Source organism: Populus alba, chromosome 12 (assembly GCF_005239225.2).
Source record: "Populus alba chromosome 12, ASM523922v2, whole genome shotgun sequence".
Taxonomy (NCBI): domain Eukaryota; kingdom Viridiplantae; phylum Streptophyta; class Magnoliopsida; order Malpighiales; family Salicaceae; genus Populus; species Populus alba.
This window is the reverse complement of record NC_133295.1, coordinates 5,408,527-5,420,732: the sequence shown is the minus strand read 5'-3', so window position 1 is coordinate 5,420,732 and position 12,206 is coordinate 5,408,527. Positions and strand designations below refer to the sequence as shown.

General features: G+C 31.1%; 1 non-coding gene and 1 pseudogene across 1 annotated transcript; both read left to right on the top strand.

The window, feature by feature from the left end:
• Window positions 1-451: 451 nt before the first annotated feature.
• Window positions 452-2,730, top strand: LOC118046320 (uncharacterized; annotated as a pseudogene).
• Window positions 1,763-1,843, top strand: TRNAL-CAG (transfer RNA leucine (anticodon CAG)). The gene has a single exon. It is a non-coding gene; the product is annotated as a tRNA-Leu (tRNA).
• Window positions 2,731-12,206: the final 9,476 nt, after the last annotated feature.

Here is a 12,206-nt window from a genome sequence, read left to right as displayed (position 1 = left end):
TATTACTAAAAGGCAATTTGAAAGTCTTTTTATACATAAATTACAATGAAGTAGCTAGTGAAAGTTGATGCCCATTTTGCAGGAGGACAAGTGGAGGCCACAGACCTCACTTTGAATGCACGATGAGGATGTAGCTGTCTCATATTTCTGTGGCTATTTTGCTGTGATGCTAGTTCTTGAGGCCAATAATTTTAATGCCAGCAAAGAGTGGGAGGAGCATATGCAAGACCATTGTTCATGGCTTATAGTGGCTGCTGTGTTGACCCCACCATCTTCTTCCTTGTCAAGATTCTCTTCGTTTGCCTGCCAACTATTTGTGTAATTTCCATAGAGAATCACATAAAGCTAAAATCCCAAAGAACTCCTAGTGTATAAGTACCCCTCCCTCTCCGTGCTGTGTGCTCTTAGCTCGCACTTCCCACACCTTGTCTTTTTTCGCATTGAGAGATCGATGGTGAGGCCTTTGAAAGAGGTGCTCGCCGTGGATGGTGGTGGTGGTGGTGTTGACGGTTCGTGTCTAGTACTCTTGTGGGCAGTTTTGCTAACCCTTTGTCTGCTTTCAGCCATAGTCGTTTCTTGTGCTGAAGGGGTATCGAAGGACAAAACATCTGAAGCTGATTCGACCCTTTACGGTGGCGGATGCGCAGCTGGATGCGGTGCTGCCTGTGGTGGATGACAGCATTTCTTCCTTCTCCTACAATACAAACTTAGGTTGAAAACGTTCCGCCTTTTGGCCGGCTGCAGGTGGCTGCAGCTTTTGTACACTGAAGAGGTGAATTAATTGGCTCTTCAGAAATTCAAAGCAACGGTTCTTTGCTGTCTTGTTGATGTTACAGATATATTCCACTAATCATGGAAGACAATGTAGAACAGCATTTTGTAACCGCTTTATCCAATAATTGTAACTTTGGAATTATTCTCAATTGCATACACAAGCATATCTCTCCAATGCAATACACCTACACCTAGCACGGTGATAAAAATGATAAAAGTTTGGTACCGAGAGTCCGTGTTTCATTAAAATATATATATATATATATATATATATATATATATTTTTAAAAAATAAAAAAAATATTATTATAATATATTTTTAAATAAAAAAATATTTTAAAAAACAATTGTTATCACGCCTCAAAAACCACAAAACCTTAGCCAACAACTAACTAACCAAAACTTCATTTGTTTCATGGAAAATAGTTTTTTTAAAATTTTTTTTGTATTTATTTATTATTAAAAAAATTAATCAACGAAAAATACTTCTCAGTCAAAAGAAAATTTAACTTGGTTTTAAAAAAAGTTTTTCCATTTATTTTGATGGAAATTTTTTAAAAACAAATTGTGAAAATTTTAGAAATATCTTATTATTTGTTAATTATATTAAATTTGGGCTTCGAACTTTTTACTGCAATATATTTTGTTTTGAATTATTTTTTTTATGATTAGTGCTTTAAAATTTAATTTGATTTTATTTTTATATAAATTTTGGTCTTCATTCTTTTTATTATTATTTTCTTTTATCTTATCATTTTGTTAATTAAAGATTTTTATCTATCATATTTTATCTCTATATTTTTATTTAAAATAATTTATAAAATTATAATTATTTTAAATTTCATTATTTTTTAACTTTTTTTATCACAGGGGAAGTTTGAACTAAAATTCATGGTAATGGAGGATTATTTCTCGTTTTTTGTGGCTCGGGTTTATGTTGGCTAAGTACTTTAGTGATAAATCTTATATAATGAGGACAATCAGCAATGTCAAGATGGCCGAGTTGGTCTAAGGCGCCAGTTTCAGGTACTGGTCCGAAAGGGCATGGGTTCGAATCCCATTCTTGACAATATTGTTTTTCCCAATTTATTTTATATTTTCCCTTTATTCTTTTTTCTTTTTTAAAAAAAGGAAAAAAACTATTATTCTTATTACATTTACCTTCTAATTAGATCCAGAAAGAAATATGAATTTGTCCAATCAAGGAAATCATTTGGGAATGTTTTATTTATTTATTTATTTTATTTTTACTTCAGCTAGTTAAGGAAAATACTTAAAACATTGAATGTCCAAACATTTCATTGAGATGTGTAGAGAGAAAATAAAATTCCCAAATCTGTTGGAAATTCTCCATTATCAAAGGATGGCGGGTAGACTATGAACAGCATTAAGGTTTCTGGAGCCAAGAGATCATTCTCCATTATCAAATGCTATGAATCTTCTATCAGTGGTGCTCTAGATTTTTGTCTTGTTTATGTCTGTGGGAAATCTGAAGCTGAAGTCGGCAAGCTTAGTCATCCAGAGGAGACTGCTCGACCAAAGCGTCCCAAGATAAAGGAGTCAACTGTCTCTTCATTTCCAGCTTTGGCACCTGTGCTTGTGGCTCCTCCAATAATCTCATCTGGAAAACCTTTAGTCCCTCTTACTCCCGGACAATCTAGCACTAGGTTTCCAGCAGAATCCAGTTATCATCCTGCTGCTTCTCTTGCCCCTTCATCAAGTGTAGATTTCATTGAAAAATTTTGATGAATCTGATCTAGACGATTACATCTAAATGCTTCAGTCATTTTCCACAGTTGAGCTTAGCAGGCATGCTATCGAGTTGGAGAAGAGATCAACTCAACTTTCACTGGAGGAAGCAAGAAGGTGCAGTGAGTTGCGATTTTAAATTTCTTAGGGAAATCCTTGAAGAATATTAAAGCACACTCAGCTCATCAAAGACAATTAGAGAAATAAAAGGGATGTTTGAATACCTTGCTTTGTTATATACTCTTCGACTAAAGAAGGGTAAAAAGAGAGAGACATGCCTGCACTTATTTTAACTAGACACCAGCAGCACCCCTCACAAACCAAAACGAGCTGTGAAAGTCCCTCCCTTTCCAACATTTCCACGCCCACCAAACCTAGCAAGCAATCCACAGCCTCTCCTCTCTCCATGGATTAACAATCAAACCCCCATCGTCCAACCTCTCTTTGCTGCCATATTCCACAAACACACTGTGATCACTGTCCCCACTTTCATCCTCTCCATTCCTGCCATAGCAACCCTTCCAAAAACAGCAGCCCAAGCTTTTCCCTTTTCATCATTAGACCTCTCTCTTAGTTAAGCCCATAAGCTGCCAATTCAAAACTAAAAATTACAATTTCAAATCAAACCATTCCAGCCCCTCAATCAACTCATCACTTCTCATTTTCAATGTCCTTTCCTCACAAGCTAACCTGTAACAGCCCTTGACTGACTCTCAAACCCAAGCCACCCTTCCTCACCAAATCACTCCAGCCACGGCAACCAGACCCAGCAGCAGCTCCAAAACTTAACCATAACAGACCCAAAAATTAACAGAAATCCCAGCCACCGTCAAACGTTTAGTGCCTAAACATGCTTATGTTTGTCAAAAAAAAAAAAAAATCCCCTTGCTAACCCCTAGTAAGGTTGTCAATTCCGTTCTGGTTAGCATTCCGCTCCGTGATACCTGCAGTGTGTGTATATACATAATTAAAAATCCGGAATATAATATTAATCAAGTATATAATATCTATTGCTTTCATGAATTTCCAACTCATATAGTTTTGTTTTGATGCATGGTTGGTCTATGAAGAGATGAAAATCAGGAAACATTATGGCAAAATTTAAGAGCTTGATATCAAAACATAGGAAGATCAGGGTAAAAGAAGTGATGCTAGTTGTACAGCAAGCTTAACAAGCTTTACATCATTAACAAAACAATACTAAGTAATGGCATGTCAAGATTGAAACAGCCAATAAATAAGCAAATTGTAAGATTTTTGTGGAGGAGATGGATGACAAGTTAATAACCCAAAAAGAAGTTTTTTTTTCAAAGAAAAAGAAATCAAACATGGAAATAAACCGCTAAAATAATCCATCAAATTAAAAATTACAAAACATAGCCATGAACACACTCCAAAGTCAAGTAGGATTGTGGTTTAAAAACGTAACAACCACCACAGCTAGGCTCAGAAAGACACAAAGTAGAAAAATGTACATCTTGATGATTATGAAGCTTATGAAGCATTTTGCCTTGTATTTAAACCACAATGATTAACCTTTATCTTTTCACCTTGTTTTTGTCATTAGTTCTTGTTAGTGTGACAAGTACAGAATTTTTCCTGCAAGGCACTAGACCTGTTATTGACTCCATTTTCAGCTACTTCCTGATCATGAGCAACAATGACCTTTTTGGGTGAAGAAGAAAGAGGCCATGCATCATCATTTAACGTTTCTTTTCTGGCTCATGAAAAAGTGAAGGACAGAAGCTGGAGTCCCTCATCAAGATTGTGTCCTTCTCTAATGTTTTAGAATTATTGTGCTTAACTGCTTGTTGCTACTTGTTTTTCTTTTCTTTAATGAGCTATATTTAGTCATACAATTTATTATATATCGTATCGGAAGATCATCCATCTAAAGTGAGATTTATGAAATGAAGCACTAGTAATTCTATTATCTCTGTCTATGACATTCTAATACGTGGAGTACTACTAAGAAAAGCTAATCCTTTTCCAGTCACCAATTTTTTTGCTGCAACTCTGCAAATAATAATATTTTCTTCTTCTTTTTTTCTTTTCCCCCCTTGTTTTTGATAAACCAATAATGCTATCTATTTAATTTAATGTCAAGTGGAGTGGTTTCTTGTCTATTGCAACCAGCTCATAAGCCAAGTAGGATCTTGGTTTAGCACTTTTACAAACAGTTGACAAACATCAATTTAAAAATAAAAATAAAACAGATGACTCAAGCTGAATTGTACAGTTACAAGATACAAGATACAGAATAAGAAATGAAGTAGTAACAACAACAATGATGATAATAACAATGAAGATGTAATATGCGATACGAGAAAAAGGAATAAATAAATAAAAATAAAAAAGAGAGGAAAGATAATGAACAATGACATACAGTTCCGATAGCAAGATCAACATCTTCGTTAGTGTGATTGATCATCAATGTGAATATCAACAGTTGCCCTCACATGCATATCAAAAAACCCATGCGAAGAAAATTGCTAAGAACACAAACCAACCAAATAATTAGAGAGAGGGCATAAAATCTCATAGTAACAAGAAACTAGATCCAAATAAAAAAAAAATGATTACTAACATCAACATGTGATGTAGAAATGGAATGCCAGTAGAAGAATCAGAAATTCCAGTTCCATCCAAACGGGCCACCAAGGACAATGGTGTGAGATTTATATTTATATTATTTTTAACTTTCAGATACGATCTCAATATTAACAAAACTAAGTGTATATATAAAGGAAATGACTTCTCTTTGTAATTTCTTATCTGAAGTTCTGAACGACACTCTTTTAATTCAATCAAGAGAGATAATTTTCTGCTATAGAAGTTCAATTCCATGCAAATTAAGCCTATCATTTCATAATTTATGGTGATGTACTTATCATTTGGACTTAATTTTATTAGTAATTTTAGGAGTTTGAAATGAAGAGGAAATTGAGAAAAATGGTTAACTTGATTTAATTTCACTAAGTTCAAACAAATAGTCAAATTAGAAATCAATTAAGAGTTTGATTGAAGAAACAAATTGGGATTGAAAGTCAATTTAGTTTTAAAATGAAGAATTGAAGAGATAAGGACTGATACGAGAGAAATGGAAACATTAGAGGGCACATTGTAATTCGGTTAAGGTTTAAAATTGAAACAAATTAAGAGAAATAGTAGACAATTGACCGCAAATAAGAGGATTGGAAGTGAACGGACCAAATCACAAAATGCGTTTAACTATAGGAATGAAGGTGAAGTCTGACATGATTTTAATTGGGAAAAATAATTCTAATTGAGGCCAAACCGATGTCGTTTTTGCATTAAGTGAAACGGTGCATTTTAGCTGGGGAAGAACATGCTATGAAGATTCAAAGCAAACAACGTCGTTTTATTCCTTAAATCTGAAGATTTTCTGGGTAGAAAATGGTTGAATCTCATGCTATCTTCAAGCTTAATTTTCAATTCTAATTAATCCTATTGACAGCGCAAAAACACAAGTAACATGCGCTCCAACATTTCAGCTGCAATTATGGAGCAAAGGATCTCAATTTAAACCCTTGAATCCACTCTAGAATTCATGCCAAATGCACTCCCGAACAGCCTCCCTTCGAAACCATGTTTGTTCAAAATCCAATTTTCAAACCTTTGGCTCACTCCCCCAAATCCAGGCAAAATACCATGGTTTTAGTAAGATTTCTAGCCTAATCTTTTGCCTAAAAATTGATGAATAATAAAGGCGAGACAACTGATAAATTTTCATAAAGGGGGGCGATTGAGGTATATCAAATGATAGAAGTGATATCTTTAAAGCAACATGCCCCTCTTGAACATGAATAAGATGAATCACAACTTGCTTCTTATTATTTAATATCCTCTTGAATTCTACCTTAACCCACATATCTTGAAAAAGTTCATTGAAAACCTTTTTAAACCTCTTAATTTTAAGCCTTGTAATTAGACTAATCGGAACCTCCAATGGATCCTTTGGTGCTTGAATCACATCATCCCCTCTCTCCTCAAAAGGATTCGACCTCGAATCATCGCCTACATCAAACAAAGAAAAATTAGCAACATTGAATGTAATACTAACACTATACTCACTTGGTAGATCCACTTTGTAGGCATTATCATTAATCCTTTCTATGATTTGAAAAGGATCATCTCATCGAGGCATCAACTTTGATCTCCTTTGTTCGAGGAACATTTCCTTTCTCATATACACCCAAACCCAACAAACTAGTTTAAAACTCACCAATTTCTATCCTCTATTGGCCTTGGTGGTTGGCCACCTTTTGACTTAGTAACAATCATTATCTTTTTGTCTGTAAAAAAATGTCATTACTAGTATTAGAATTTAAACAAATAATCTTCATTAAAGTTCTAGGAAATTATCTCAGCTTTTCAACAAAATAAGAATAAGGTCATTTGGACTTCTAGAACTCGAGATATGAGCTAAACACTGAACAATGTCTGGCTTTTTTTTGTCTTGGGTACTTCAATGAGCTGGCAAATATCCTAGAGCAAGAAAATTAACAAAATTAGCAAACCAAGGCATTAGACTAAGAAAGTAAGGATTCGTCAGGAAAGTAATTATCGATTGGGGGGATATCAAATATCAAATTCATTGTCAATTTTGATAAATAATCTGCGACAACATTGTCGGTGCCTTTCTTATCCTTGATTTCTTCGTGAGAATAAATCATTTGCAATTTTTCAGATTCATCAAACTCAGTTTTACTCAAGGTAGATTCAAATTGATGATAAACTAATTCTTCAATAAGATCTACTTCCTGTAAATTATTATCATCTCTAGGTTACTTGCAAACGTTGAAAATATTCATCTCCAATGTCATGTTTTCAAATGATAGCTTGATCAATTCATTCCTACAATTAATCAATGCATTAGAAGTTGCAAGACAAGTTGTGTATCCAAGATAATAAAATAATTATATGCTTCAACAGGTTGTGTATCCAAGACAATAAAATAATTACATGCTTCAACAGGTTGTATATTCAAGACAATAAAATCCACATAAAATCCACATGATAAATGAATTTATCAACTTATACTAACACATTTTCAATTATTTCTCTAAGTACTTTTACAAATCTATCAGCAAGTAGAATAGTTACAGAAGTTGGTTTTAACTCATCTAAATTGAAACTCTGAAAGATTGAATATGAAAATAAATTCACACTAGCTCCAAGATCAAGTAAAACTCTTTTAATTTCATATTCTCTAATAAATCAAGAAATTATAGGATAACCATGGTTTTTATATTTCAAAGCATTATTGTTTTGAAGAATAACACTTATTTGTTCGACTAATTTTTTTTTTTTCACATTCAGTTTTCTCTTCATAGTGTAGAGATCTTTTAAAAATTTAGCATAAGAAGATATTTGTTTAATAGCAACCAACAAAAGTATATTAATCCTTACCTGTTTGAAAGTTTCAAAGATTTTAGAGTTGTGATTGACTTTTCTTTGTTTGGTCATGGCATGAGAAAATGGAAGTGATTGCGGGGAATCAGTCTTTTTTTTTACAATGTTCAAGTTCAACATCTTCCTTACCCTTAGAGATTGACCTATCATCTTTTTTGCAATGTTCAAGAATGAGTTTTTCAATAACCTTACCACTGCGGAGAGTAATAACTGATTTAACTTGATCCATATGTTGACTTCCAAAGTTACTCACACTTGAATTGTATTGTCCTTTGGGATTTTGTTGTGATTGAGATAGAAATTGTTTTGGCCAATTTTTTTAGATTATTTTTTTATCTCATTTCATCGTGTTATATTTATTGAATGAATTATAAATTGAGGTGCATCATTTGTCGTTTTTTTTTAAAATATATATTTTTCAAGTTATTGTCATCATTTCGGGTTTTTTTTAAATAATCCATTTATTGTTGTTATTTTTTTTCATCATCATTTAATTAAAATAAAATCAACTTATTTCATCTCGTTAGATATATAATTTAAAAGCAGATTTCTTTTATTTTTTAAAACTAGCATATGACATGAATATTATTTTTTTTATGAAAAAAAGGCTCAACAAAGTGCAGGTCCCAGGATAGTTATATTTTTCTAAAAGAAAAGGTCATCGGACTTTATAATAAAACAATTAATTTAAAACTCCCATAAGATTATACGAAGGTCTAATATTAACAACATGGTTAATTAAAGAATGATTAATTAGCTCGTTAATTTAATACTATCAGTTATATGATTAATTAGCTCGTTAATTTAATACTATCAGTTATCTAAGTTTTGTTTTTTTTTTTTTTTTTTTTTTTAAGATAGTCGAGGTGCGTACAATACAATATGCTTTTGAGACCTATGAAGCAATGTAAAATGACCGAAGGCTTCGAAAGAAGAGAAAACTGCCTTTTCTTTCTTTAATAAGTTGTTGTACAAATTAAAGCTGTTTTTGTGCCTTTTGACTTTGTTTTTCTTTGCTTCCACTCTTCCTCGTTACTTGAGTTTTTTGGGATTCTAGCACAGTAAAAGAGACTTGATGAAATAACACTGAAAAAAATATTAAAAAATAACATAATTTAAAAATACATATATTTAGTTTTTTAGGCTGCTTATTTGAGCTATTTTAATTATTTGTTTTGTTGTTAACAATATTGATAATATTTTTATTAGAGTTTCCACCTCTAAGATCTCTTCCTTTTATTTTTCTTTTCTCCCCTTTTTTTATTGAATATTGTGTTCATTAATTTCACAATTTTTTTGGAATTAATTGAATCATTTTATTTTACCAAAAAAACTGTAGTAAAGAGGAAGAGTGGAAGCGAAGAAACAAAGTCAAAAAGGCACATAAACAGCTTTAATTTGTACAACCACTTATTAAAGAAAGAAAGGGCAGTTTTCTCTTCTTTCCTTGTTAATTGCACACATTTTTATACAGCTCAGGTCATCATCTTACATTGCTTCATGAGTCTCAAAAGCATATTGTCCTGTTTGCACCTCCTCTCTCTCTCTCTCTCTCTCTCTCTTTATTAACAATTTTTAGATAACAGATAGCAAGTATTAAATTAACGAGCTAACTAATAATTCTTTTTTTTTAAGGAGTCGCCATATTTTTAATTGGATGACAGCACCATTGACACGCAATGCTCTGGCTATATCTTTCCTTTTATTTTATATATATAATGATGGATCTTTCCTTCTTTCTTTTTTTTTTTTTTTTTTTATTTCATTGCTGATGTAAATTAGATGAGTTTACATCAGTAGCTAACAGGGAGTTCGGAACGAGATGCAATTATTATTTTATTAAAATTTAATTTTTTTATTAAAAATAAATTTTTTTTATGTTTTAGATTATTTTGATACATTGATCTTAAAAATAATTTTTAAAAAATAAAAAAAATATCATTTTGATATATTTTAGCACGAAAAACACTTTAAAAAACAACCGCAACCATACTTTCAAACAAATACCAAGAGTTAATAATAATAGTAGTAGTAATAGTAATAGTGATATTTTATTCATTGTTTTGTTTGGTGGAATTTTTCCCATATTTTTTAAATCTTGAAGCACAAAGTAAATACTAAAAATCAGTCAATAAAAAATATTTAAAATATAAATACTGTAAAAGATTTAATCTCGTAAAAGAGATGAAATGTTTTATTTAAAACTACCAACTCAATATTAATCAATACTACCTCTTCCATCACCACCATTCCATCACTTGTATCATCTTTTTATAATAATAATAATAATAATATAACTATTATTTTATGATCATTATATTATAAATCTCTTATTATCACCACCATAACCATTCAAATATCATCAACCATTATTTTATTATCAATATAACTATTATTTTATTATCATCTTATCGTAACTCTTTGACAGTATTACCAATAAAATAATAATCGCTATTATTATTCTCATCCTAACCATTATTTAAATAATTATTATTTCATTAGTATTATTATTATCATCATCAGCACTACCACAATAATAATCATTACCATCAATATTATTAATATCCTAAATAATACACCTATAAAGATCATTAACAAAGATGATAACTTCATCGGAACTCGTTGAATACTAACATGAATAGGTAGTAAATATCTTGACTCGGTCAAGTTAGAATAAAACTTGAAGTTAAAAGATAAGGTTTTGGGTAGGGTAGGGATATTCTTCTACCCTACCCAAACCCAAACATAAAATATATTAATAACCTTAAAGTTTGAAAAAATACATTTATATATATATATATAAAGAGAATCAGGGTTATTCTTCCCGACACTAATTTTCATGGGAATGTAGTTGCGGTTGTTTTTCAAAATACTTTTCATGTCAAAATGCATCAAAATGATCGCAAAACATTCACATATAGCAAAAAAAATTAATTTTTATCAAAAAAAAATTAAATTTTTTTAAAAACATCAATACAACCGCGTTTTCAAACTCTCCCATTCAAATGTTCTAAAAATGGATATGTTTAGTCATTTGGAATTGTAAGATCCTATATTAACATTGTACTTAGTGTGAAAATCTGCAGAAAAAGTAGATGATTTTGTTGCTGGATATTTCCGAGAGGATCAACTCTCTTGTGTTGATATTTTCAAATCTCCATCTTTTAAGATTTGACTGCAATCCCTTTCTTCGGTTAAAGGCTTAGCCTTTTTCTAAAATTACAAGCACTCATCGCAACACATCTCATGTGTACACGTCGGATTTCGGGGTGTTAAAAATCTATGTATATCGAGTTTCATGCTAGGTATGCGATAGTAATGTTACTATCATAGTTATCTCTATTATCGTTATTTTTATCACAAAAATTACATTTTTTATTTATTTTAATACCATCATTTATAAACTATCTATAAAAAATAATTTATTTTACAAAAAACTATTTTTCTTGATACATCTAAAGAATAGAAAATAACTCTTTCCCAAAAAAAAAAAAAAGTTTTCCTCGAACACTTGTTTTCTACAAATAAATATAAACTTTTTTAACCATTATAATGGGACTTTGGCCATTGATAGGGCACGAGGTAAGGGTTTAATAATTTTGTTTTATTTTTAATCATGGTGGTTATATTAATATCCATGATTTGCGGTGAATATTAAGCTCGATTTCTCTTCCCTTCTAATGCAAAACAAACCCCACCGATCTCCATTGATTCGTCAAGAAAAAAGAAAAAAGAAAAAAGAAAAAAAAAAAAGAAAAGGAAGAAAAACTGTATGCTCACATGGAGTATAGAAATAAGCGATGCACCGATAATTCTCATTCAAAACAAAAAGGCTAGCTATGAAGTAGTGAACAACTTGAGGCGACATAGGTTTCACACTTTAATTTTCAAAGACATGTTATACATTATACAAACAACTAAAAGACTTGGGATAAAACAACAGTCGTTACGATGTTTCCTTATTTATATGAAAAACTCTTCTCTTTTTCTTTTTTTTTTCTCTCATTTTTTTATATTTGTTTTTTCATTTTTATTCTCGAGTTCTTTTTATTTATATTTTTTGGTTTAATTCCATAAAATAAAGACTTAGGTTGGTGTAGAAAGTTAGAATTAAAAATAAGAGAATTTACTATGTAAAAACACAGAAAAAATAGATAGTTAAATCTAGAAATTTTTAAATTTTTTTATCTCGATCCAAAAATTTATTTCTTTACTTTCTAGATTTGAGAAAGAAATAGAGAAACTCA